The sequence below is a fragment of the Odocoileus virginianus genome, chromosome 14 (genome assembly GCF_023699985.2).
Source record: "Odocoileus virginianus isolate 20LAN1187 ecotype Illinois chromosome 14, Ovbor_1.2, whole genome shotgun sequence".
NCBI lineage: Eukaryota > Metazoa > Chordata > Mammalia > Artiodactyla > Cervidae > Odocoileus > Odocoileus virginianus.
In genome coordinates, this window is record NC_069687.1 from 52,985,658 (window position 1) to 53,012,126 (window position 26,469).

Genomic DNA, 26,469 nt, shown 5'->3' on the forward strand with positions numbered 1-26,469 from the left:
CTATGACTTCTTCTGAAAGTTATATAATTTTAAATTTTATATGGATTATGATGCATTTTGAGTTTTTTTTTTTAAATAAGGTGTGAGATTTAGGTTGAGGTCCCTTGTTTCACATAGAGATACTTGATTGTTCCAGAACTATTTGTTGAAAACACTATTCTTTCTCCACTGAAATGCTTCTGCAGCTTTGTCAGAAATCAATTGGCTGTATATATGTGGGTCTATTTATGGACTCTCTATTCTGTTCAGTTTATTTTTGTGTCTCTCCCATTGCCAGTAGCCCTTTTTCTTGTTTCTTGTAGCTTTATACCAAGTCATTAAAATAGGGTACTGTGCTTCCTTCAACTTTATTTTTCTTTTTCAAAATTGTTTGTTATTCTAGTTCCTTTGCCTTTCCATACAAAATTTAGAATCAAGCATTTTTTTTCTTTAGAAAAAATAGACCAACTTGGGGAGAAAGGAAGTCTTGTTTTTTCCCATCTATGAACACAATATGTCTCTCCTTTTGCTTAGGTCTTTGATTTCTTTCATCAATCAATATTTTGCAATTTTCAGCATTCAGAACTTGCACATATTTTGTTAGACTTATATCTAACTATTTACATTTTGTGTTATTGTTAATTAAAAAATTGTTTTATTATTGCCTATTACTAGTTTACAGAAATGTAGATTTTTGTTTTGACTTTATATCTTATGATGTTGACAGTATATGTCTTTGACATCTCTTGTCAGATTTATCTCTAAGAATTCATATTTTTATACTGTTGGTAAATAGTGTTACTTTACTAAATTTTAATTTCAATTATTTCATTAATAATATATAGAAATAAAATTGAGTTTTGTATGTTAACCTTATATCTTATTGTTCAGTCGCTTGGTTGTGTCCAACTCTTTGCGACCCCGTGGACTACAACACACCTTGCCTTCCTGCCCCTCACCATCTCCCCAAAATTTTCCCAGGTTCTTGTCCATTGCATTGGTACAGTCTTACATCTTACAACCTTTCTATTGTCACCTATCAAGAATAGAAGAGTTTCTGTATATTTCTCTAGGTTTTCTACTTAGATCTTATCTGCAAAAAAAAAAAAAAGAATTTTTTCCTTTCCAATTTGGTTTTTTCTTTCTTGTGTTATTGAGTGAGCTAGAACATCAAGTACAGTGTTGAGTAGAAGTGATAAGAGGAGATATCCTTGTCTTTTTCCTGATGTTGGGAGGAAAGCATTCAGTCTTTCATCATTAAGTATTATGTTAGATATGGGTTTTGGGTAGATGCTGTTTATCAGGTTGAGGATGTTATTTTTCTATTCCTAGCTTGCTGCAAGTTTTATCATGAATGGATGTTGAATTTTTTCGGATGCTTTTTCTGTATCAATTGATATGATTATGTGTTTTTAATGTGGATTTTAAGTGATTATCAAATATTGAGCCAGTCATTCATTCCCACAGTGAATACTTTGTCATGTTGCACTTTTCTTTCTGTATATTGCTGGATACTCTTTGCCAATATTTTTTGAGTGGTCTTTCAGTTTGTTTTTTTTCTTGCTTCTGTACATGAAGGATATTATCCTGTAATTTACTCTGTTTTGGATAGTCATTGTCTGATTTTTTGATAATTCTGGCTTTAGGAAATGAGTTTATAAATTATTCTTTTCTCTTTTGTATAAGAAAATGTGGAGAACTAATATTACTCCCTCATAAATATTTGATAATGAAACTATCTGGGCCTGGAGATTTTGCAGGGTAGGGGAGGTGAATTTAACTATGAATTCAGTTTCCTTAATCTCTGTAGGACAATTCAGATTATCTATTTCATATTGGGTAATTTTGGTAGTTATTTCCAATGAATTATCAGTATTATGAATTAATGAATTATTCAGTATTCTTGCCTTGAGAACCCCATGAACAGTATGAAAAGGCAAAAAGATAGGACACTGAAAGATGAACTGCCCAGGTTGGTAGGTGCCCAATATCCAGAAAGAATGAAGAGACAAAACCAAAGCAAAAACAACACCCAGTTGTAGATGTGACTGGTGATGGAAGCAAAATCTGATGCTGTAAAGGGCAATATTGCACAGGAACCTGGATTGTTAGGTCCATGAATCAGGGCAAATTGGAAGTGGTCAAACAAGAGATTACAAGAGTGAACATTGACATTTTAGGAATCAGCGAACTAAAATGGACTGGAATGGATGAATTCAACTCAGATGACCATCATATCTACTACTGTGGGCAAGAATCCCTTAGAAGAAGTGGAGCAGCATTCATAGTCAACAGGAGTCTGAAATGCAGTACTTGGATGCAATCTGAAAAATGACAGAATGGTTTCTGTTCGTTTCCACGGCAAACCATTCAATATCACGGTAAACCAAGTCTATGCCCCAACCAGTAATGCTGAAGAAGCTGAAATTGAATGGTTCTATGGAGACTTACAAGACCTTTTAGAACTAACACCCAAAGAAGATGTCCTTTTCATCATAGGGGACTTGAATGCAAAATAGGGAGTCAAGAAATACCTGGAATAACAGGCAAATTTGGCCTCGGAGTACAGAATGAAGCAGGGCAAAGGCTAACAGTTTTGCCAAGAGAATGCACAGGTCATAGCAAACACCCTCTTCCAACAACACAAGAGAAGACTCTACACATGGACATCACCAGATGGTCAACACTGAAATCAGATTGATTATATTCTTTGCAGCCAAAGATGGAGAAGCTCTATGCTATCAGTAAAAACAAGACCAGGAGCTGACTGTGGCTCAGATCATGAACTCCTTATTGGCAAATTCAGACTTAAATTGAAGAAAGTGGAAAAAACCACTAGACCATTCAGGTATAACCTAAATCAAGCCCTTATGATTATACAGTAGAAGTGAGAAATAGATTTAAGGGACTAGAGCTGGTAGACAGAATGCCTGAAGAACTATGGACAGAGGTTCATGACATTGTCCAGGAGACAGGGATCAAGACCATCCCTAAGAAAGAGAAATGCAAAAAAGCAAAATGGCTGTCTGAGGAGGACTTACAAATAGCTGTGAAAAGAAGAGAAGCAAAAAGCAAAGGAGAAAAGAAAAGATATACCCATTTGAATGCAGAGTTCCAAAGAATAGCAAGGAGAGATAAGAAAGCCTTCCTCAGTGATCAGTGCAGAGAAATAGAGGAAAACATTAGAATTGGAAAGAAAGACTAGAGATCTATTCAAGAAAATTAGAGATACCAAGGGAACATTTCATGCAAAGATGGGCTCAATAAAGGACAGAAATGGTATGTACCTAACAGAAGTGAAGATATGAAGAAGAGGTGGCAAGAATACACAGAAAAACTATTCAAAAAAGATCTTCATGACCCAGATAATCAGGATGCTGTGATCACTCACCTAGGGCCAGACATCCTGGAATGTGAAGTCAAGTGGGCCTTAGGAAGCATCACTGCGGACAAAGCTAGTGGAGGTGATGGAATTCCAGTTGAGCTATTTCAAATCCTGAAAGATGACGCTGTGAAAGTGCCGCACTCAATATGCCAACAAATTTAGAAAATGCTGCAGTGGCTACAGGACTGGAAACAGTTTTCATTCCAATCCCAAAGAAAGGCAATGCCAAAGAATGCTCAGACTACTGAACAATTGCACTCAGTTCACACACTAGTAAACTAAAGCGCAAAATTCTCCAAGCCAGGCTTCAACAGAACGTGAACCATGAACTTCCAGATGTTCAAGCCCATTTTAGAAAAGGCAAAGGAACCAGAAATCAAATTGCCAACATCCGCTGGATCATCAAAAAAGCAAAAGAGTTCCAAAAAAACATCTATTTCTGCTTTATTGACTATGCCAAAGCCTTTGACTGTGTGGATCACAACAAACTGTGGAAAATTCTGAAAGAGACGGGAATCCCAGGCCACCTGATCTGCCTCTTGAGAAATCTGTATATAGGTCAGGAAACAACAGTTAGAACTGGACATGGAAAACAGACTAGTTCCAAATAGGAAAAGAAGTATGTCAAGGCTGTATATTGTCACCCTACTTATTTAACTTATATGCAGAGTACATCATGAGATGCGCGAGGCTGGATGAAGCACAAGCTGGAATCAAGATTGCCAGGAGAAATATCAATAACCTCAGATATGCAGATGACACCATCCTTATGGCAGAAAGTGAAGATGAACTAAAAAGCCTCTTGATGAAAGTGAAAGAGGAGAGTGAAAAAGTTGTCTTAAACCTCAGCATTTAGAAAACTAAGATCATGGCATCCGGTCCCATCACATCATGGCAAATAGATGGAGAAATTGGAAACAGTGGCAGACTTTATTTTTTTGGACTCCAAAATCGCTGCAGATGGTGACTGCAGTCATGGAATTAAAAGATGCTTACTTCTTGGAAGGAAAGTTATGACCAAGCTAGACAGCATATCAAAAAACAGAGACATCACTTTGCCAACAAAGGTCCACCTAGTCAAGGCTACGTTTTTTCCAGTAGTCATGTATGAATGTGAGAGTGGGACTATAAAGCAAGCTGAGCACCGAAAAATTGATGCTTTTGAACTGTGATGTTGGAGAAGACTCTTGAGAGTCCCTTGGACTGCAAGGAGATCCAACCAGTCCATCCTAAAGGAAATCAGTCCTGAATATTCATTGGAAGGACTGATGTTGAAGTTGAAACTTTAGTACTTTGGCCACCTGATGTGAAGAACTGACTCATTTGAAAAGGCCCTGATGCTGGGAAAGATTGAAAGCTGGAGGAAATGGAGAGGACAGAGGATGAGATGGTTGGATAGCATCACTGACTCAATGGAGATGAATTTGATTAAACTCTGGGATTTGGTGATGGACAAGGAGGCCTAGTGTGCTGCAGTCAGACAGGACTGAGCGACTGAACTGAACTGAATTAATTATCTAAATTGTTGAAAATATATGCATAGGATGTTCATAGTATTCCTTTATTATCATCTTAGTGTCTGTTGGTTCTGTAATGATATTCCCCGTTCAGTCCTGATAATGGCAATTTGTGTCTCTCTCTCTTTCTTTTAGTTTTGCTAAAATTTTATTGATTTTATTGATCTTTTGATTTCCATTATTTTCCTCTATTATTTGCTATTTTCAAGGTCTTTTATTTTTGGTCTTATTTTTATTTTTTTCCTTCATTCTGCTTGCTTTGACTTTATTTTCCCTTCTTTTATAAGATATTTTTTACGGGAGAAACTTAAGTTATTGATTGGAAATCCTTTTTTAATCTCATCTATCTTTTTATTGTTATAAATTCCCCCTTAGTTTCTGCATTAGCTACATCCCATGACTTTTATGTTGTATTTTTTCATCAGTTCAAACTGTTTCTAATTTCCTTTGAGATTTCCACACCTAGTTTAAGTGGCTAGTATAATCATGAAGAGACTGAAATATTAGCATTTTGAGGAAATTTTAAAACTTCATCCTGTGGAAAAATATTTCTTCCTCTGGATTGAAAAATGTAAAGCTGCCACTAGTATAGCTGTGTAATATTTTTAAATAATTCTATTTAAACATTTTGTTCTACTATGTTGACATCTTAACCTTGGACTTATGTAATATGAATAAAAGAAAGCTATTGTGAATGAGTTTACCTTACATTTATATGGAGTGTTGTGCATGAGAATATAAAATAATTGACCAGTATTATGCTTTTTAATAAATCACTGAATGATCTACACAACGATTGTATTACATTGTTCTGAGTGAGCTAAGAGAGTTAAGACTACTTGTATTATTACAAAGGTGTCATTTAGGCACTGGGGTGAATAAGGGCCAATAAATTATATTAAGACCTACTTATTTAGATTTGCCTAGAGAAGATATTCATTTTCTACAAAGGTATTAAGTTTCATTTTCTTGAATTTGCACATAGGGATATTTTTACACAGATTTTGAAGGAGTCCACTTAATGTTTTACAACTTGATTCATGTTCAGATCACATACATATCATATTCTAACTCTATTTCTGGTTATCTTTTTAAAAGAAGAAATTCTGTGCTTCTGAGTCATAATAATAATTTACATATTGGGGATTTTACATATTCCCCATTCTCTTTTTCAAGAAGAAAATTAATGGTTTATTGAAATAAAAATCTTCAGTTGTGAAACTTCAGAAATGAAAATACTACAGTTTTAATTAGATGACACAGATTTTACTGTAATATCCCATTTTGTGTGTGTGTATACACACACACATACCACAATTTTTTATCTGTTCACTTCATGATGGACACTTGATAGTCAAGATATGGAAGTAACCTGATGAACACTTAGGTTAAATATGCTGCTGTGAAGTTGGGGTGCTTGTATATTTTCGAATTAGTGTTCTTGTTTTCTTCAGATATGTATCCAGGAATGGAATTGCTGGATCATATAGTAGTTTTATTTTCAGTTTTTTGAAAAACCTCCACACTGTTTTCTGTGGTAACTGCATCAATATACATTTTTAGCAAAGCATTGCTCTGAGGGTTCCCTTTAATCTACATCTTTGCTAACTTGTATTATTTATGAACTCTTTGATGATAGCCATTCTGACAGATGAGAACTAGAACTTTATTGTGGTTTTGATTTGCATTTGTCTGATGATTAGCAACATTGAGCATCTTTTCATGTGTCTGTTGGCCATCTGTGTATCTTCTTTGGAAAAACGTCTATTGAGATTTGTGAAAGTTGGACCATAACGATGGCTGCATGCTGAAGAACTGCTGCTCTCAAACTGTGGTGCTGGAGAAGACTCTTGAGAGTCCCTCGCACTGCAAGGAGATTAAACCAGTCAATCCTAAAGGAAATCAACTCTGAATATTCATTGGAGGGAGTGATGCTGAAGCTGAAGCTCCAGTGCTTTGGCCACCTGATGCGAAGAACTGACCCATTGGAAAAGATCCTGATGCTGGGAAAGATTGAAGGCAGGAGGAGAAGGGAACTACAGAAGATGAGATGGTTGAATGGCATCACTGATGCAATGGACATGAACTTGGGCAGACTCCAGGAGATAGTGAAGGACAGAGTAGTCTGGTATGCTGTAGTCCGTGTGATTGCAGAGTCAGACATGACCTAGTGACTGATCAACAACAGTGTTGTGTAAGGAAGGGAAAAAGCATTATTGTCCGAAAACTAGTTCCAAAGTGACACAGAAAACTGTAGTGTATCACATATGACTGAGCTTACTCTAGCTGTGTTTGTTGAGTAGCACCAGGCCCTGCATTCAGCCCTTTGGGCCTAGTATGCACTGGGATGACTGTGCATGGTTTATATTCTAAACCTTCACATTTCATTTCATTTACTACATCAACCAAGATTTTCACTGCCCACCTGTTGTTCTCCCTCATTGCTCCATTTCTGCCCTCACACATTATAAAAATCATAGTCACTTGCTAGCAATGAATGCCTCCTTGTCTTGTTCAAACTTCCTTAAAACTTTCAGATGCTGAGATATCTCACCTACTCTTCTAACAGATGGGAATCTCACAATATCAGCTTCCATGTGCCCAGAAATGGGGCAATAGCTGGAATACTCTCTCTTCCTCTGCACAACTAATTGTGATTTCTGTCACTTGAACTTTCTTTTACACAGTAATATTTTGAAGTTAACTTTTAATTTTAGAAGCAATATAACAATGTTAGAGAAAGTGAAGAAAACTGAGTGGTTTTCTGAGTGGTTACCTAAGACAGAGGGAGACTGTGATCAAGGACTATGAGGGAACTCCGGCTTTGTTTTTCTTCTTAAGCTGGGTGGTATTATCAAAGATGTTTTATCCCATTTTATAATGCATTGAAAAATCGATTATAAATTATACTCCCCTAGTAATGCCATACCCTTCTTTTTTCATACCCTTTTAATTCACTATTTCTGTTGCAAAATCTTAGCTTATTTACCTTTGTTCTCTTTGTAAAGCTAGAGGCTCCAACACATAACATAGGCAAGTATATTTTTACCTAAGAGGTTCATTTGTTGATAATGCTTTTATAATTTATAATGCTTCATTAGAATAAGGTTGAATATTTAATAATCCATGAGAAAAACTTTCCACTAAAAAATAATTATGTATCTGTGTTGCACTAGGATATGCTATTCAGCTTTAAAATTCTATGCTTTTAAAATGACCCTCACGAACCCAGAACTGAAAGAGACTTGTGTACCCCAATGTTCATCGCAGCAATGTTTATAATAGCCAGGACATGGAAGCAACCTAGATGCCCATCAGCAGATGAATGGATAAGAAAGCTGTGGTACATATACACAATGGAATATTACTCAACCATTAAAAAGAATACATTTGAATCAATTCTAATGAGATGGATGAAACTGGAGCCCATTTTACAGAGTGAAGTAAGCCAGAAAGATAAAAAGATAAACACCAATACAGTATACTAATGCATATATATGGAATTTAGAAAGATGGTAACGATGACCCTATATGCAAGACAGCAAAAGAGACACAGATGTATAGAACAGACTTTTGGACTCTGTGGGAGAAGGCGAGGGTGGGATGATCTGAGAGAATAGCATTGAAACATGTATGTTATCAAATGTGAAACAGATCACCAGGCCAGGTTGGATGCATGAGACAAGTGCTCAGGGCTGGTGCACTGGGATGACCCAGAGGGATGGGATGGGGAGGGAGGTGGGAGGGGGGGTTCAGGATGGGGAACACATGTAAATCCATGGCTGATTCATGTCAATGTATGGCAGAAACCACTACAATATTGTAAAGTAATTAGCCTCCAGCTAATAAAAATAAATGAAAAAAATTTTTAAATGATAAAAAAAAAAAAATCCAGCTTAAACATCAAAAATAAATAAATAAATAAAATGACCCTCACTGGAGTTTGTAAAGGTGACATTGGTCATATTTTTCAACACAAGAGGGCGCCAAATTTCCTCTTGCAACAAAACTGTCAAAATTATTTCTTTCCATCAAAGAATTTCATATACTGGCGTAGAATATGGAATGGTACATCTTTAACTTTTTGACATATTAAAAAGAAGAGAATGTGTGCTTTGTGAGAAAGAGTTTGCAGATCATGGTAAGGCTTTCTCTTGTTGCCATCAGGCAGGAATCTGTCAGTGCTTTAACAAAGCTGCTTTTCAGAAGTATTGTATATTTGTTAGAGGAAATAAAGCAGCTACTCTGGGGTAATGCTTAGGATAAATTATTTTGAAGAATCCGCCTATTCTGTCTGTGAGTTTCAGGTGGCATGTGCAGTTTTCTGGAAATGGGTGTGACCCCTTAAATCGGGATAAAATCGTGGGCAAGTGTTGTGGTCCCCGGTGGCTCAGATGGTAAAGAGTCTGCCTGTAATGTGGGAGACCCAGGTTCGATCCCTGGGTCAGGAAGATCCCATGGGGAAGGAAATGGCAACCCACTCCAGTACTCGTGCCTGGAAAATCTCACGGACAGAGGAGCCTGGTGGGCTATAGCCCAGGGGTCACAGAGTCGTACCCGACTGAAGCGACTTTGCACGAACGGAGTCGGGTGCTGGCAGAGGGGCGTTAAATGAGGCAAGCCAGTAAGTCACAGTGAACCAGCCCCGCTTCGATGTTTGATTGTTTTGCTACCTTGGTTCGGTAAGCCCTCTGCTCCCATGTTTGAATGAAAGAGTGCTGGGGACAAAGCCACACAAGCCAGTGCTCCTCTTTACTCATTGCACTCTTTCTGTCCAGTTTAACATATAAAGACATTTTTACAGTGTGTGTGTATGTTAAATTATTTCTAGTCCTTAGACCTCCCCCCCTTTTTTCCTCCAGTCATAAGAATTGATTATCTATTCTGATTTTCTAATCACAAGCAAATACAAATGAACAACTCTTATAAAGCAGCAACATAATCCTGTATGGAAAATACCAAGCATGTATTCTAAGGAAATTAAGATGCTAGCTCCCTCTGTGTACTTTGCTGGTATGTTATAAATTACCATATATTTAGTTGCTTACTACAATACAAATATAGTTCTGGAGATCAGAAGTTTGAAATAGTTCTCACTGGGCTAAAATCAAGGTTTGTCAGGGATGTATTCCATTCTGGAGGTCTTAGGGACAATTCACGTTCTTGCCTTTTATAGCTTCTCGACTCTGCTTTAGTTGGCTCATGGCCACCTTCCAACTACAACGTCAGTGATGGCTAGTCAAGTCTGCCTTACATGTTCTCTCTCTGGTTCTGACTCTTCTGTCTGTCTTCTTCCTATTTAACAATCCTTGTGTTTACAGTGGGCCCAGTCCACTTAATCCAGTATAATTTCCTGATTTTAAGGTCAGCTAATTAGCAATTCCATCCGTAGTCTTCCCCTTGCCATTTAAATGTAACATATTCATGGTTTCCAGGGATTAAGATGTGGGCATTTTTGTAGGAGGAGGGATTGTTTTGCCTATCAAAGATGGTTTAACTGGAACATATGGGTCAGGCCAACCCTGAGAGAGCCTCTTCCCTGGAATTTCTATATTACTTACTTCTATAGTTTTTCTTGGAGTTCTGAAAATGAATATTTGTTCTGAAGACATAATAATTCTGTATTGGTCATTAGCATAATAATTTGACAGAAATGTTTAGATTAGTCGACCAGGGTCTTTCCTAAATACAACTCTTTTGTGTCCAACTCTTTGTACCCCATGGACTGTCACCTCCCAGGCTCCTCTGTCCATGGGGATTTTCCAGGCCAGAATACTGGAGGGGATTGCCATTTCCTTCTCAGGGGATCTTCTTGACCCAGGGATCGAACACATGACTCCTGCATCGGCAGGCAGACTCTTTACCTGCTGAGCCACCTGGGAAGCCCCTTCCTGAGTACGGTAAAGCGCAGTGAGACTTCCCAGGTGGCCCTCGTGGTAAAGAATCTGCCTGCCAATTCATTAGATCAAAGAGATGACACAGATTTGATCCCTGGGTTGGGAAGAGTCTCTGGAGAAGGCAACGACTACCAACTCCAGTATTATTGCCTGGACAATTCCATGGACAGAGGAAACTGGTAGACTACAGTCCATGGGGTTGCAAAGAGTTGGACATGGCTGAGCATTATTTGGAAAGACCTGGGTAGGGAGCTTGATCAGAAAAGGTAAGAGGTAGAAGGCACTGTTTGGAAAGGGTTAGTGAGCTCAGGACAGAGAAAACAACTTGAGGGCAAAGGGCTTCTTGGGTAGAAAGTATATTAAAGATAATATTGACCCACGTTACAATGTTGCCTGGAGCCAGGACTCTGAGTAAAGGAACATTAAACAATAAACCACATCTTCTTGGTGCATAAATATCTTCCAAGTAGCACAAGGATATACTGAGATCTGTTAAGGTTCATTTCATTTTATAGAAATAACAGGCACAAATGTATTAATGTTAAAAACGACAGCTTTCATTTATAGTGCCCTTGTTAGTTTTTGTGTGTAATAATGAACTGTGTACCCTAAATCCCAGTTTTCCTAATGTTTCTTTTTTTATTTATTTTGAGTCAACTAAGTGCTATATGTGGAGAAGGAAATAGCAACCCACTCCAGTGTTCTTGCCTAGAGGAGCCTGGTGGGCTGCAGTCCGTGGGGTTGCACAGAGTCGGACATGACTGAAGTGCCTTAGCATGCATGCATGTGTTGGAGAAAGAAATGGCAACCCACTCCAGGATTCTTGCCTGGAGAATCCCAGGGACAGAGAAGCCTGGTGGGCTGCTGTCTGTGGGGTCGCACAGAGTCGGACACGACTGAAGCGACTTAGCAGCAGCAGCAGGTGCTCTATGAGGGCTTCCCTGATGGCTCAGACTGTGAAGAATCTGCCTGCAATACAGGAGACCCGGGTCGATTCCTGGGTTGGGAAGATCCCCTGGAGGAGAAAATGGCAAATCACTCTGGTATTCTTTCCTGGAGAATCCCATAGACAAAAGAGCCATGGACAAAAGGCTACAGTCCCATGGACTATAAAAAGTTGGTCATGTAAAAAGTTGGGTCGCAAAAAGGTTGGACATGACTGAGCAACTAACACTTTCTTTAAGTGCTATATGAAAGAAAGACACTCTTAATTTTTTTTTCTCATGGTAAATTAAATGATAAATAGATTCCATAATAGATTCTAAAGGAAATCAACCCTGAATATTGATTGAATATTGAGTATCGGTCATTGGAAGGACCAATGCTGAAGCTGAAGCTCCAGTACTTTGGTCACCTGATGTGAAAAGCTGACTCATTGGAAAAGACCCTGATGCTGGGAAAGATTGAGGGCAGGAGGAAAAGGGGGCAAAGAGAATGAGATGGTTGGATGGCATCAATGGATATGAGTTTGAGCAAACTCTGTGGTTGATAGTGAAGGACAGGAAAACCTGGCGTGCTGCAGTCCATGGGGTCCCAGAATCATACGCAGCTGAGCAACTGAACAACTCCAATAACAAAATACCTCAGACTTACTGAGTTTGACAAAGAAGAGTAAGTTCTCTTCCAGTGATCATTAGTTATATAGGTCCCTAATCATTATGCTAACTATTGGAACTAACTTTGAGTTAGCTTAAAGAAAGAAGTTAGCTTAAACTTCGTTTAAAGAAACTAATCAATTGTTTGGAAAATAGTATATGTTGTGATATGATAAAGAGTTTCTGTCTCCTCAGAAGTGAATTGCTGAATTCTGCTCTTCCAGCAGGCTCAGGAACAAATTTAAGGAAGAAGTGGAGATTTTAATCTCTCTAGGTTGGTTTTCTCTACACCTTAATGCCGGGGCCTAGCCCCAGCAGGATCCAGGGGGTACCCTCGGGATGAACGGCATCAGCGAGAGAAGACACGTGAGACCAGCCTTGACAGGGCCAAGTCTCAGGATGAACGGCGAGAGAGAGAGAGAGAGAGAGACACACACACACACACACACACCAGACAGGGGTGTTTGCAGCAGGGTCTGGCAGGGTTTGGCAATGCTTTATTTTTTACCATAGCTTTTATACCCTAAGTTAGTACATTTCTAAGGGGAAGATAGTTTAACATTACATCAGCTAGTTCTTCACGAAACCAGGGTGTTTTCTGCATGCTTCTTTGTTTATGAGGGTCTTGTACATTATCTTCTGTCCTTGGGGCCTATTAACATTTTATGCAAGTCTGATGAGTGTAAACCTATTTTCTGTTTCTATGGTGACCTTAACTGAAAGGTAGCAGTCTCATAGGGCAACAGTACAGAGTAGAAGTATAACCTTGTTAACACAAAAATTAATCCTTCTGCAGAAGTTGTCAGCTGAGTTTATCTAAGAAGTTTACCCCACAGTGACTCTGCGACTTTGGTGAGGCAGCTTCTGCCTAGTACTCCTGGCTGACAGTTAACAACTGTTTCATTGTTACCACACTAGAGCTAAGCTTTTATTTTTCTAGATCTATAACTACATTAACAATGGTTTCTATAACACAACCTTAGCACATTAAGAGCAAAAACACAGCAAGCAAATGTTAACCCAATAGCTACTTTTAGAATAATTTTTCTTGTGTTTTCTATAGGGCTTCCTCACCCCCCGAAGGGCTCTGTGTCTATTAGGGTCTTTATATAATCAGGTTCTTTATGCTGTTTTATGATTAGGGTATTATGAGCAGTCATGAATATTAGTACCAAGGGCATAAATGCATTTGCCAAACAAACTAAAATACCAGCAAAGGAGTTTAAATTAAAACACTCCTTTTACCCTGGATAATCTCATAAAATGCCACCACCCGGGAAACTTATTGATTAAAGTTCTAAATTGATTCTTATTTGGAAAGAGATCGGGGAAGGCTTTCTGCCTGTGTCACAGAAATTAGGGAGTAGTCTATTGAAGCAGGCATCAGAAAGACAGATATCATCTTTAAGGTGAGCCCTGGGGGCAGCTTTTCGGAACCCCTGAATACCTGCTCCACCTCGCCTGTCAGGCTTTCTCCCTCATGACCCTGTCGTGGGTGGGATCTCGTGAGCTGGCCTTTTCGGAACCCCTGAAAACCTGCTCCACCTCGCCTGTCAGGCTTTCTCCCTCATGACCCTGTCGTGGGTGGGATCTCATGTGCGGCTCCCGGCACCTTAAAGAATTATGTGTTTGCCCTGGTTCTCAGGTGCTCATTTGTGTGCCAAATGCATCAGAACCACCGGGGGAGCTTTGTACAGTTCCACTAGAGATTCTAGTGCCATAAGTCTGGGACAGGCCCCAGACAATTTTTGAAAGTTCCCTAGTTAATTCCAATATTTGGTAACTCTTAGATGCATATGCTAAAGTGAACTGGAGTTAAAGCTTATATCATTCTCTCCTTGATGTTACTGTAGTACATCTTTCAAAAGTCAAAAGATCAGTATTGGTGAAAGAATACTAGTAAATGGTATGTCACATTTGAAGGATTGACTTCAAAGATAGTAGTCATTGTTATTTAGTCGCTAAGTCGTATCTGACTCTCCATGGACTACAGCACACCAGGCTTCCCTGTCCTTCACTAGCTCCTGGAGATGGTTCAAATTCATGTTCATTGATTCAGTGATTTCATCCAACTATCTCATTTTCCTTTTCCCTCTTCTCCCTCTGCCCTCAATCTTTCCCAGCATCAAGGTCTTTTCCAAAGAGTTGGCTGTTTGCATCAGGTGACCAAAGTATTGGAGCTTCAGGTTCAGCATCAGTTCTTTCAGTGAACATTCAGGGTTGATTTCCTTTAGGATTAACTGGTTTGATCTCCTTGCTGTTCAAGGGACTCTCGAGAGTCTTCTCCAGCACCATAGTTGGAAAGCATCAATTCTTTGGCACTCAACCTTCTTTATGGTTCAACTCTCACATCCTTACCTGACTGGAAAAACTGTAGGTTTGACTATATGGACCTTTATTCGGCAAAGTGATGTCTCTGCTTTTTAATACACTGTCTAGGTTTGTCACAGCTTTTCTTCCAAGGAGCAAGTATCTTTTAATTTCATGTGTGTAGTCACTGTCTGCAGTGATATTGGATCCCAAGAAAATAAAATCAATGACTGTTTCAATTTTCCCCATCTATTTGCCATGAAGTGCTGGGACCAGATGCTATAATCTTAGTTTTCTGAATGTTGAGTTTTAAGCCAGGTTTTTCACTCTCCTCTTTCACTTTCATCAGGAGGCTCTTTAGTTCCTCTTCACTTTCCGCCATTAGAGTGGTATCATCTGCATATCTGAGGTTGTTAATATTTCTTCCAACAGTCTTGATTCCAGCTTATGCTTCATCCAGCCCAGCATTTTGCATGATGTACTTTGCATATAAGCTAAACAAAGAGGGTGACAGTATACAACCTTGATGTTCTCCTTTCCCAGTTTTGAACTAGTCTGTTGTTCCTTGTCCGCTGGTTCTCACTGTTCCTTCTTGACCTGCAAAGAGGTTTCTCAGGAGGTACGTAAGGTGGTCTGGTATTCCTGTCTTTTAGAATTTTCCACAATTTCTTGTGATCCACACAGTCAAAAGCTTTAGTATAATCAAGCAGAAGTAGATGTTTTTCTGGAATTGGAATTCCCATGCTTTCTCTATGATCCAGCAGATGTTGGCAATTTGATCTCTGGTTCCTCCGCCATTTCTAAATCCAGCTTGAACATCTGGAATTTCTCCTTTCACTTACTGTTGAAGCCTGGCTTGAAGGATTTTGAGCATTACTTTGCTAGCATGTGAGATGAGTGTAATTGTACGGTAGTTTGAACATTTTTTGGCATTGCCTTTCTGGGATTGGAATGAAAACTGACCTCTTCCAGTCCTGTGTCCACTGCTAAGTTTTCCAAATTTGCTAGCGTATTGAGTGCAGCACTTTAACAGCACCATCTTTAGGATCTGAAATAGCTTAGCTGGAATTGCATCATATCTGCTCACTTTGTTCATCCTAATGTAGTCTTACTGTAGAGTCAAATAATGATATTAATGATAATAATAAACAACAGTAGCAACAAAACAATAAACACTTCCCGTAGCACTAGACATGTGCCAAGTCCTGCTCCAGGCCCTTAAAGTATACTGTACTAATCACTGAATTTTCATGGCAACTGTTGAGGTAGTTACCTTATTATTGCTGTTTTATAAGTGAATGGTACATAGCTTGTCCAAGATCACCCGGTTAGTAGGTGTGAGAGCTGGGATTCAAAACCAAATCTTGGAAAAAAAAAAAAAAACACCAAACCTTGAGCCTTAAGAAGCTATGTTCCATCTACTGTGTTTCATTTTTTTCATGATTCTGTTTTGCTATGGAATGCCTATGTGTGATAGGCAATAGAAGAGTAAGTTGTTTAAAACCATAGACTTGCACGCAGTCTCTGTATGGTACTGGCTGAATAATCACTTAGGTGAAATACTAACCTTCTTTGGGCCTTGTTTCCTCATCTAAAATAATAATAATAGTAAACAAATTTGAAAATATATTCCTAGGACTTCCCTGGTGGTACAGTGGTTGAGTCTTCCAATGCAGGGGGTGCAAGTTTGATTCCTGATCAGGGAACTAAAATCCTGCATGCCATGTGGTTCAGTCAAAAAGAAAAAAATAAAAGTATGTAAATAAATAAATTAATTCCTTGTAACATGTTGCAAGATTAAGAAATTTTGCATTTTACATAATAAACACCCAGTAATTGGTAGATGTTGTTATCATTATATCATTGTATTGTAATTTTTGAGGCATTAAACGGTCAAGAAGCTTAAAAGATGAAAAAAATATGGCAAACGTGACTGTCTGGAGTATATTGGCAGGTTCAGTTCAGTTCAATCACTCAGTCATGTCCGACTCCTTGCAACCTCATGAATCGCAGCATGCCAGGCCTCCCTGTCCATCACCAACTTCCGGAGTCTACCCAAACCCATGTCCATTGAGTTGGTGATGCCATCCAGCCATCTCATCCTCTGTTGTCCCCTTCTCCTCCTGCCTCCAGTCCTTCCCAGCATTAGGGTCTTTGCCAATGAGTCAATTCTTTGCATGAGGTGGCCAAAGTATTGGAGTTTCAGCTTCAACATCAGTCCTTCCAATGAACACCCAGGACTGATTTCTTTAGGATGGACTGGTTGGATCTTCTTGCAGTCCAGGGGACTCTCAAGAGTCTTCTCCAACACCACAGGCAGGTTAGATTTTTAGCAAATATAGGGCTACATGGATAATTTAGCAAAGATTCTCAAGTGAGACAACAGAAGTCCTTAGTGATATGCAGAGATAATCTTGATGGGCCAATTTAAAGCTTCAATAATTTTTAATATCCTTGTGGCTTGGATAGTCTTCCTAGATGATGTGTCATGAAGTTTAAGACCGCAGATTCAAACATCAAGGGCACGGCTGGTCCCTCCTAGGGACTCTGTTGTGGGAGAGCACCTAAAGGCCCTAGAAGAATTCAACAAGGTTGCACTACCCCAAGAAGATTTTGGTGACAAACGGTGGGGACACACAGGAGGAGAGTACATAACTGAGGACTGTATAGCCTCTGAGTGGCTCTTAGTGTAAGTTGAGTAGGTCTTCTTGATCCTGAGCAGTGAGGTGGAAGAGGAGCCACCAGGGCTGGCATCTGACTTTACAAGCAGGTGTTTTTCAAAGCTGTCACAGCACAGGAGTGGTGCCGAGCGTCATTGCTCCGGTACCTGTGGAAAGGCTGACTGTCCTTATGAGTTTCCCTTGCTTCCACCATGTACCTTCATGATTCTACTTCTTGCTCTTGTTACTCCCAGCGTGGTTTATTAAAGCAGTTATAATATTCCTCTCGTTTGGACCTTGCAGTAGCCTTCCTGCTCTCCTTTCTTAGCTTTCAGTATGTATTACTATGTGTACAGCTCTCTTTGTTTCTTTTACTATTATGTTCCCAAACCTCTTTGACTATAATTGCCTACTGAATAATCAATATCTAGGTTACCAATCCATGCCTTTGCTTGGATCCCAAGGGTTCTATACATGTATACTATGTTTCAGTCAAGTTGGACTGTTTATTGTACCCCTGACACTTTTCACTCTTAGTTTTATCTTATGGTTTTATTCCTGAAACTAAGGCATTCTTTTAAAATGATGATCATCTCTTAAGGTACGATTAAGAGAGCAGTTGTTTTCTTAGAGTCTTCCATACTTTTTCAGGAAGAAATTATCATTCCTTTGTGCTGTGCTTAGTCGCTCAGTTGTGTCCGACCCTTTGTAACCCCGTGGACTGCAGCCTGCCAGGCTCCTCTGTCCATGGAGATTCTCCAGGCAAGAACACTGGACTGGGTTGCCATGCCCACCTCCAGGGGATCTTCCCAACCCAGAGATTAAACCCAGGTCTTCCACATTGCCGGCAGATTCTTTACTGACTGAGCCACCAGGGAAGCCCAAGAATACGGGAGTGGGCAGCCTATCCCTTCTCCAGGGGATCTTCCTGACCCAGGAATCAAACCAGGGTCTCCTGCATTGCAGGCGGTTTCTTTACCAGCCGAGCTACGAGGGAACTCTCCAAATTTGTCTCATTTCCTCTGTTCTATTACCTGTTCCCTAAAGTAGGTGAAAAGTGATTGAAGCAGACATCTTTGAATCTTCTTGGATAACACTGACATAGTGCTTTGTATATAGGCACTCAATAAATAATAAATGAATGGATTAAGGTAAGAGGCATTTAGTAAACTTTTGTGAAAAAGCAATGTATACTGAAACTTTATGTCATTTTGAATAATTTCATGAATTCATCCAAAAGGTACATGGTTTGTGTTAGAGTGACTTTTTAAAGTTTTGAGACATATGAGCTTTTTCATATAGGAAGTGGGAAATCCACACATTTTTAAATGTAGAATGTTCATAAAATTATATCAATTATCTTTACAGTAGCTTATTGTATAATCTAAAAGATCTTTTCTTACAGTTTGATCCTGTTTTCCAAGTTCTAAACTAAATATATGTTACTGAATTATTGTCAGAGAAAACAGAAAAACTCTGTTTGCTAAATTATACTTATGGCTGTTTTTCTTGTCTTTTGAAAATACATGGACAAGTATTTCAAGCATGTAAATATTATTTTAGGCAAACTAGGGAAGAATTTACTTTGTCTTTAATGTTTATATCTTTATATAAAATGTTAAATAAATATTAAATAATCATTAAGACTGTTGGATTAGTTATCTTTCACTATAATGCCACCTAAGATTTCACTATAATCTTTCACTATAAAGCTTACTGGCCTAAAAAAATCGATTTTATTTGTTCTCTATCCTGTTGGTCAGCACGTTGAGCTAGGACCAGCTGGTCAGTTCCTCTGCTGGGTTTTCCTACATCATCTGGCATCACTTGGGCCTGGAAGGCCCAAGGTGTCCACTCTCAAACCTGAGGAGGCTGACGCTGGTCTCAGTTTGTTCTCTTTCTCCATGTAGTCTTTTATCATTAAGGATCTTCTCGTGGCAGCATTGTCTTCTAAGATAGCTAGTATGGAAGCTGAAGACTGCTTGAAGCCTAGGCTTGGACGTCAAAAGACATCATTTCTACTACATACTATTGCTTAGAGCAGATTATGAGTTTAGAGCAGATTTATAGTTGGAGAAATGGATTTTTCCTTTTGATGAGAAGAACAGTGAAGTCCCATTGAGAAGGAACATGCACACAGACATGGGAGGATTTGTTAGGCCCATCTTTGCAGACAATGTATATTACAAGTTTTATGAACTTCAGAGTGCTATGGGTTAATCCTCAGTTGTCTTTTGTTTTCTCTGAAAAAGTCCATGGAAAACTGGTTGTTTCCAAAGTTTTTTGCTCTGTGATGACTATGCTGCCCTTGGCTTAAATAGATTTTGTCGGGAAGATTTAAAAATAAGACCTCTGTTCTGCCTACCCCCATCCCCCCGTGCCCTGCAAAGAATCTTGTTCAATTCATCTGGAGTGGGCCTAGTCGTTAGCATTTTTAAAAAGATTTCTGTATTCTTCTAATAATGTGCAGCCAGGGTTTTGAACCATTACACTAGACAGTGTTCTCTTTGTACTGCTGATTATCTGAATTTTAAAAAGTAGTCTGTGCCTATCTTATATCAGAAATTATGTGATTGACAGAGCAGCTTGTTGCCTTATTGATTTTAAAGTTATCCCCCTTATTTAAAACAAAATGAAGTACTAAAAATAAGAACTAAAACAGCCAGGGTAAATAATTTTTAAAGTGAACCATAAATAAAAGACATTCAAAAATTAAAATAATGAGAAAGTAGTAATAATCACTATTGAGAAGAATAATAGTTATAAGTGACACAGTGGGCCAAGTTTTGCCTATGGGACCTTGTACACACTCTCCACTAATAATTGATCAGGGAATCATGTTCACGCCTCTGAGAAGAGACTTTAGACCAATGGGTATGGGGTGATATACACCAAAACTCTATGAAGGAAAATGGATTGTGTTGGTGGCTGAAAGAAATGAGTTCAGCAATTCTGCTGAAGAGTGCAGAGTCACATGTTAGAACCAAAAAGGCCCATGGAAATGATCTAGTTTACCATTCTATGTGGTTCTTTTTCACCACCGTTAGAATTGAGACTCGCTGTCTTAAATAATCACCTTGCATTCCAAATGAATGCTCTGAACCATTTCAGAAAACCTGTTTTTCTGCTTGGCCTGTAGTTGAGGGGAGGAAGCATAGCATAGGGAGAAGGCAATGGCACCCCACTCCAGTACTCTTGCCTGGCAAATCCCATGGACGGAGGAGCCTGGTGGGCTGCAGTCCATGGGGTCGCACAGAGTCGGACACGATTGAGCCACTTCACTTTCACTTTTCCCTTTCATGCATTGGAGAAGGAAATGGCAACCCACTCCAGTGTTCTTGCCTGGAGAATCCCAGGGACAGGGGAGCCTGGTGGGCTGCCGTCTGTGGGGTCGCACAGAGTCGGACACGACTGAAGTGACTTAGCAGCAGCAGCATAGCACACTGGAGAGGGAACCAGAAGTCCCAACAGGTGAAAATTTGAATCCTGGCTCCACTGACAGTATAGCTCTGTAGTCTTGGCTGGTTAGTTCACCTGAGCCTTGGTTTCCTCTATATGTTTAGTGCCTTATCCACAAAAAGTAAGATTTACGTGGATATATGTGACTGACATCTCTTCCTCTCCATTTGTCATTCAATTAGTAAAGATTTTTTTCCTTTTAATTAAAGATTAATAGCATGGTCAGTGGCTTTCAAAGTCATGGTCTTAACTGGCTGGGCTTTCTGGATGACAGTTACCCTTTCTTATTTTACCTTAATTCGGAGAATTAAGATATTAATTTTAAATGCTGCCTCATAATGTTAAATGAAAAACAAAACAAACTACACATGTATGTTTACAGATAATTTGTTTGCAACCATGAAAAAAATTGGAAGAAATCATACCAAAATTTTACAGAGATTTCCTTTTTCTTCCAAATACCTAAAATAAATGTGATTTGTTTTCATAGTGATGTTGAATCCACCTGCAATTCTGATGTTTTCTAAGCCAACCAACCCCAGTATTGACTTCTTACTCCTTTTCCTGAATTTTCTATCTAGATTTATAGTGCGAGCATGCTAAATCACTTCAGTCATGTCCAACTCTTTGCGACCCCATGGACTGCAGCCTGCCACGCTCCTCTATCTATGAAATTCTCCTGGGAAGAATATTGGAGTGCATTGCCATGCCCACCTCAAGGGGATCTTCCCAACCCAGGGATGGAACTCACATCTCTTACATCTCCTGCTTTGGCAGATGGGTTCCTTACTAGTAGCGTCACCTGGGAAGTCACCAAATTTATAGTATAATATAAACAATTGTCAAAGGTAGAAATATGGAAGTCTATTTTCTCTATTACCCATGTTATGACACTTTTACACAATTGGTTATTAAATTTGATTTTTTTTCTACTTTTAAACTGTATCTTTTCCTCTGTTCCCACTGTTCAAGGCTCTTGTTCAAACCCTTATCATCTTATTCTTTGTTGTTGTTGTTTTGTCACTAAGTCATGTCTGATTCATTTGCAACCCCATGAACTATAGTTGTCCTCTGTCCATGGGATCTCATAGGCAAGAATACTGACATGAGTCACCATTTCCGTCTCCAATCTTAGTCTTGATTTACATCTAAAACATACCTGGTCACCATAGTCTTCTACTTAAAAACCTGTGAATCTCCACTTATGAAGGATAGTGTCTAAACTCTAGCAGAACACTTGTTGTTGTCCAGTCACTCAGTCATGTCCGATTCTTTGCAACCCCATGGACTGCAACACATCAGGCTTCCCTGTCCTTCACTATCTCCCGGAGCTTGCTCAAACTCATGTCCATTGAGTCAGTGATGCCATCCAACCATCTCATCCTCTGTCATTCCCTTCTCCTCCTGCCTTCACTCTTTCCTAGCATCAGGGTCTTCTGCGAAGAGTCAGCTCTTCGCACCAGGTGACCAAAGTATTAGAGCTTCATCCTCAGTCCTTCCAGTGAATATTCAGGACTAATTTCCTTTAGGATTGACTGGTTTGATTTCCTTACAATCCAAGGGACTCTCAAGAGTCTTTTCCAACACCACAGTTCAAAAGCATCAACTTGCTCCTATCCAAAACATCTGTTGAGACTTTCAGTCCATGATTCATTAAATAATGCAAACACCTAACTTCACTGAAAGGTCCTTGAAACTAGTCCTGACCAAAATGTCCATGGAGACATTTGGTCTGTGATTTCTTAAATAATACAAATACTTCAGTTCAGTTCAGCTCAGTCGCTCAGTTGTGTCTGACTCTTTGCGACCCCATGAACCGAAGCACACCAGGCCTCCCTGTTCATCACCAACACCCGGAGTCCACCCAAACCCATGTCCATTGAGTTGGTGATGCCATCCAACCATCTCATCCTCTCTTGTCCCCTCCTCCTCCTGTCCTCAATCTTCCCCAGCATCAGGGTCTTTTCAAATGAGTCAGCTCTTCGCCTGAGGTGGCCAAAGTACTGGAGTTTCAGCTTCAGTATCAGTCCTTCCAATGAACACCCAGGACTGATCTCCTTTAGGATGGACTGGTTGGATCTCCTTGCAGTCCACGGGACTCTCAAGAGTCTTCTCCAACACCACAGTTCAAAGGCATCCATTCTGCGCTCAACTTTCTTTATAGTCCAACTCTCACATCCATACATGACTACTGGAAAAACCATAGCCTCGACTAGACGGACCTTTGTTGGCAAAGTAATGTCTCTGCTTTTTAATATGCTGTCTAGGTTTTTCATAACTTTCTTTCTAAGGAGTAAGCGTCTTTTAATTTCATGGCTGCCACTATGGAAAACAGTGTGGAGATTCCTTCAAAAGCTGGAAATAGAACTGCCATATGACCCAGCAATACCACTTCTAGTCATACACACTGAGGAAACCAGATCTGAAAGAGACATGGGCACCCCAGTGTTCATCGCAGCACTGTTTATAATAGCCAGGACATGGAAGCAACCTAGATGCCCATCAGCAGACGAATGGATGAGGAAGCTGTGGTACATATACACCATGGAATATTACTCAGCCATTAAAAAGAATTCATTTGAATCAGTTCTAATGAGATGGATGAAACTGGAGCCCATTATACAGAGCGAAGTAAGCCAGAAAGATAAAGACCATTACAGTATACTAACACATATATATGGAATTTAGAAAGATGGTAACGATAACCCTATATGCAAAAAAAGAAAAAGAGACTCAGATTTATAGAACAGACTTGTGGACTCTGTGGGAGAAGGCGAGGGTGGGATGTTTCAAGAGAACAGCCTCGAAACATGTATATCTAGGGTGAAACAGATCACCAGCCCAGGTTGGATGCATGAGACAAGTGCTCGGGCCTGGTGCACTGGGAAGACCCAGAGGGATGGGGTGGAGAGGGAGGTGGGAGGGGGAACCAGGATGGGGAATACATGTAAATCCATGGCTAATTCATTTCAATGTATGACAAAAACCACTGCAATGTTGTAAAGTAATTAGCCTCCAACTAATGGAAATAAATGGAAAAAAAAGATAATAATAATTTCATGGCTGCGGTTACCATCTGCAGTGATTTTGGAGCCCAGAAAAATAAAGTCAACCACTGTTTCCCAATCTATTTGCCATGAAGTGATGGGACCAGATGCCATGATCTTAGTTTTCTGAATGTTGAGTTTTAAGCCAACTTTTTCACTCTCCTCTTCAGCTTTCATCAAGAGGCCCTTTAGTTCCTCACTTTCTGCCATAAGGGTCATGTCATCTTCTTATCTGAGGTTATTGATATTTCTCCCAGCAATCTTGATTCCAGCTTGTGCTTCTTCCAGCCCAGCATTTCTCATGATGTACTCTGCATATAAGTTAAATAAGCAAGGTGACAATATACAGCCTTGATGTACTCCTTTTCCTATTTGGAACCAGTCTGTTGTTCCATGTCTAGTTCTAACTGTTGCTTCCTGACCTGCATATAGGTTTCTCAAGAGGCATGTCAGGTGGTTTGGTATTCCCATCTCTTTCAGAATTTTCCACAGTTATTGTGATCCACCCAATCAAAGGCTTTGGCATAGTCAATAAAGCAGAAGTAGATGTTTTTTTGGAACTCTCTTGCTTTTTCGATGATCCAGTGGATATTGCCAATTTAATCTCTGGTTCTTCTGCCTTTTCTAAAACCAGCTTGAACATCCTATAAACACTTAACTTCATTAAAATTGTATTTATGAGAAACAAATTTTATTTATGTTATTTTTATTGTGGTTCATGATGAATTTTCGATTTTATATTTATTCTTGTTCTTCCCCATCATGAAGATTGACAAATTGCTCTTAAGTTGTTGAACAATTACTCTCAGGTATTCTGTATACCAACTTGATTATTGGCTTTATATTCATTAAATCTCTTAACAAATTCGTTGTTACAAATTTGACTTTGCCAGTATTATCATGAGGTTGCTAGCTATATTTGAATGTGACCAGCAAGAACCTGAGTGATTATTTGTTTATTACTTCACTGTTGTCTGTTAATACTTCAGTAAATCTCCAAGTTCAAGGATGATGCTCTACCATTAGCTTGTGAAAATTGCTTTGCCAGCCTTTCACTGCGTTGTTCATCCTGTGATTGCTGTTTGGAACAAGTGTATAAACATTCCAAGTTTCTGATGGAAATCTTGGGGCTTGTAGTTTTCTTTGCCTCTGCCAAACCTTCCTTGGATATACACTTTCTCAACATAATCCACTAAGTAATCTAAATTGTCCTCTGTTTTCCGCATAATATACTCAAAAATTTCATTTATGTCTTATACAAATGGAAGCCCAAACAACATGGATTCACACTTACAGGTATAATTTTCCATTGTCATATACTCAGCTTGTTAGACTCAAAGAAAATATTTGATTACAGTGATTATGAAAAGTGAAACAAACATTCTTTTACTTGTGTGTTGGATAGAAGTAGTCAACATTCATATTTATAAGCTCAGAATTCTATCATGCATAATGAATGATTAATATGGAGATTTCTTTTCCACGCAAATGCACATACTTTGTCACATAGATGGATATAGATCAGGCAATCTGTGTCTTCTCACCTTTGTATTGTTAGCATATAAATCACTGATATAAGATAATACAGGACTACACTGTGCATAGTAAATAGCTCAAGTGAACTGTGTTGGTGCCCTCTTGAGGTGCTGTCACTGACTGAGGTTTCATGTCTGTGAATCATTTTTCCAAGAAGTTTGGGGCTTCCCTGGTAGCTCAGATGGTAAAGAATCTGCCTGCAGTGCAGGAGACCCGGGTTCCATCCCTGGGTTGGGAAGATCCCCTGGAGACAGTAATGACAACCCACTCTGGTCTTGCCTGTAGAATTCCACGGACTGAGGAGCCTGGCAGGCCATAGTCCATGGGATTGCAAAGAGTCAAGACACGACTGAGTGACTAACATTTGGGAAGGAGAAAAAGCAGCATCTAATATGCCAGGGAACTTGGTCAGATAGCAGTGTGAGGGGAACAGATCATGGCCCTGGTTACAATTTAACTACGTATAAGAGCTCAGCCTGTTGATTTAAGGGATTCATTTGTTTGTTCACTACAGTCGTGAATCAGTATTTCTCTGATTTAGGGTGTGAAGGTATTCTTACATTCTGCATGTATGAGAGTAGCAAAAATAAAAGGAAGAGTTCATTTATACCTTGAGGATACATGGTTACAGTCAGAATTTTTTTCAGAGCTCTCTAAACTCTTCCACCCAAATGATGGATTTCTTGACTAAATTGATATAAATTGATTTCTTGACTCACTAATGGGTTGAAATCTGCTGTTTGAAAAACACTGCTTTGAAGTTCTTTGATAAATTGTGACTGTGGCTTCTTTTGGGTCCTACATCTTATTCCTCTCTTCAGAATGAGCCAGCCAGTCAGTTTGTATTAAAAGTCACTTGATTTTCCTGCCGCTGTTACTGCCCAGAAGTACACAGCAGTACTCCTCAGTAGACTCATTGCAAAGAAAAACAAGTTCAAGGGAGGAACTCAGTTCAATCCAATAGATCTGTCGAGCAAGCTCCTGCCATGTGCCAGGCCCTGTACTGGGCGCTGAAGGTGTGGGCATGAATTGAGCATGACGTTTTTCTTCTGGGAAACCTCGGTTACTGAAGAGGAAAAGATGG

General features: G+C 39.3%; 1 protein-coding gene across 7 annotated transcripts in view; it reads left to right on the forward strand.

The window, feature by feature from the left end:
- RNF180 (ring finger protein 180) overlaps positions 1 to 26,469 on the forward strand; it is a 278,353-nt gene that overhangs the window by 66,988 nt on the left and 184,896 nt on the right. The window lies entirely within an intron of this gene.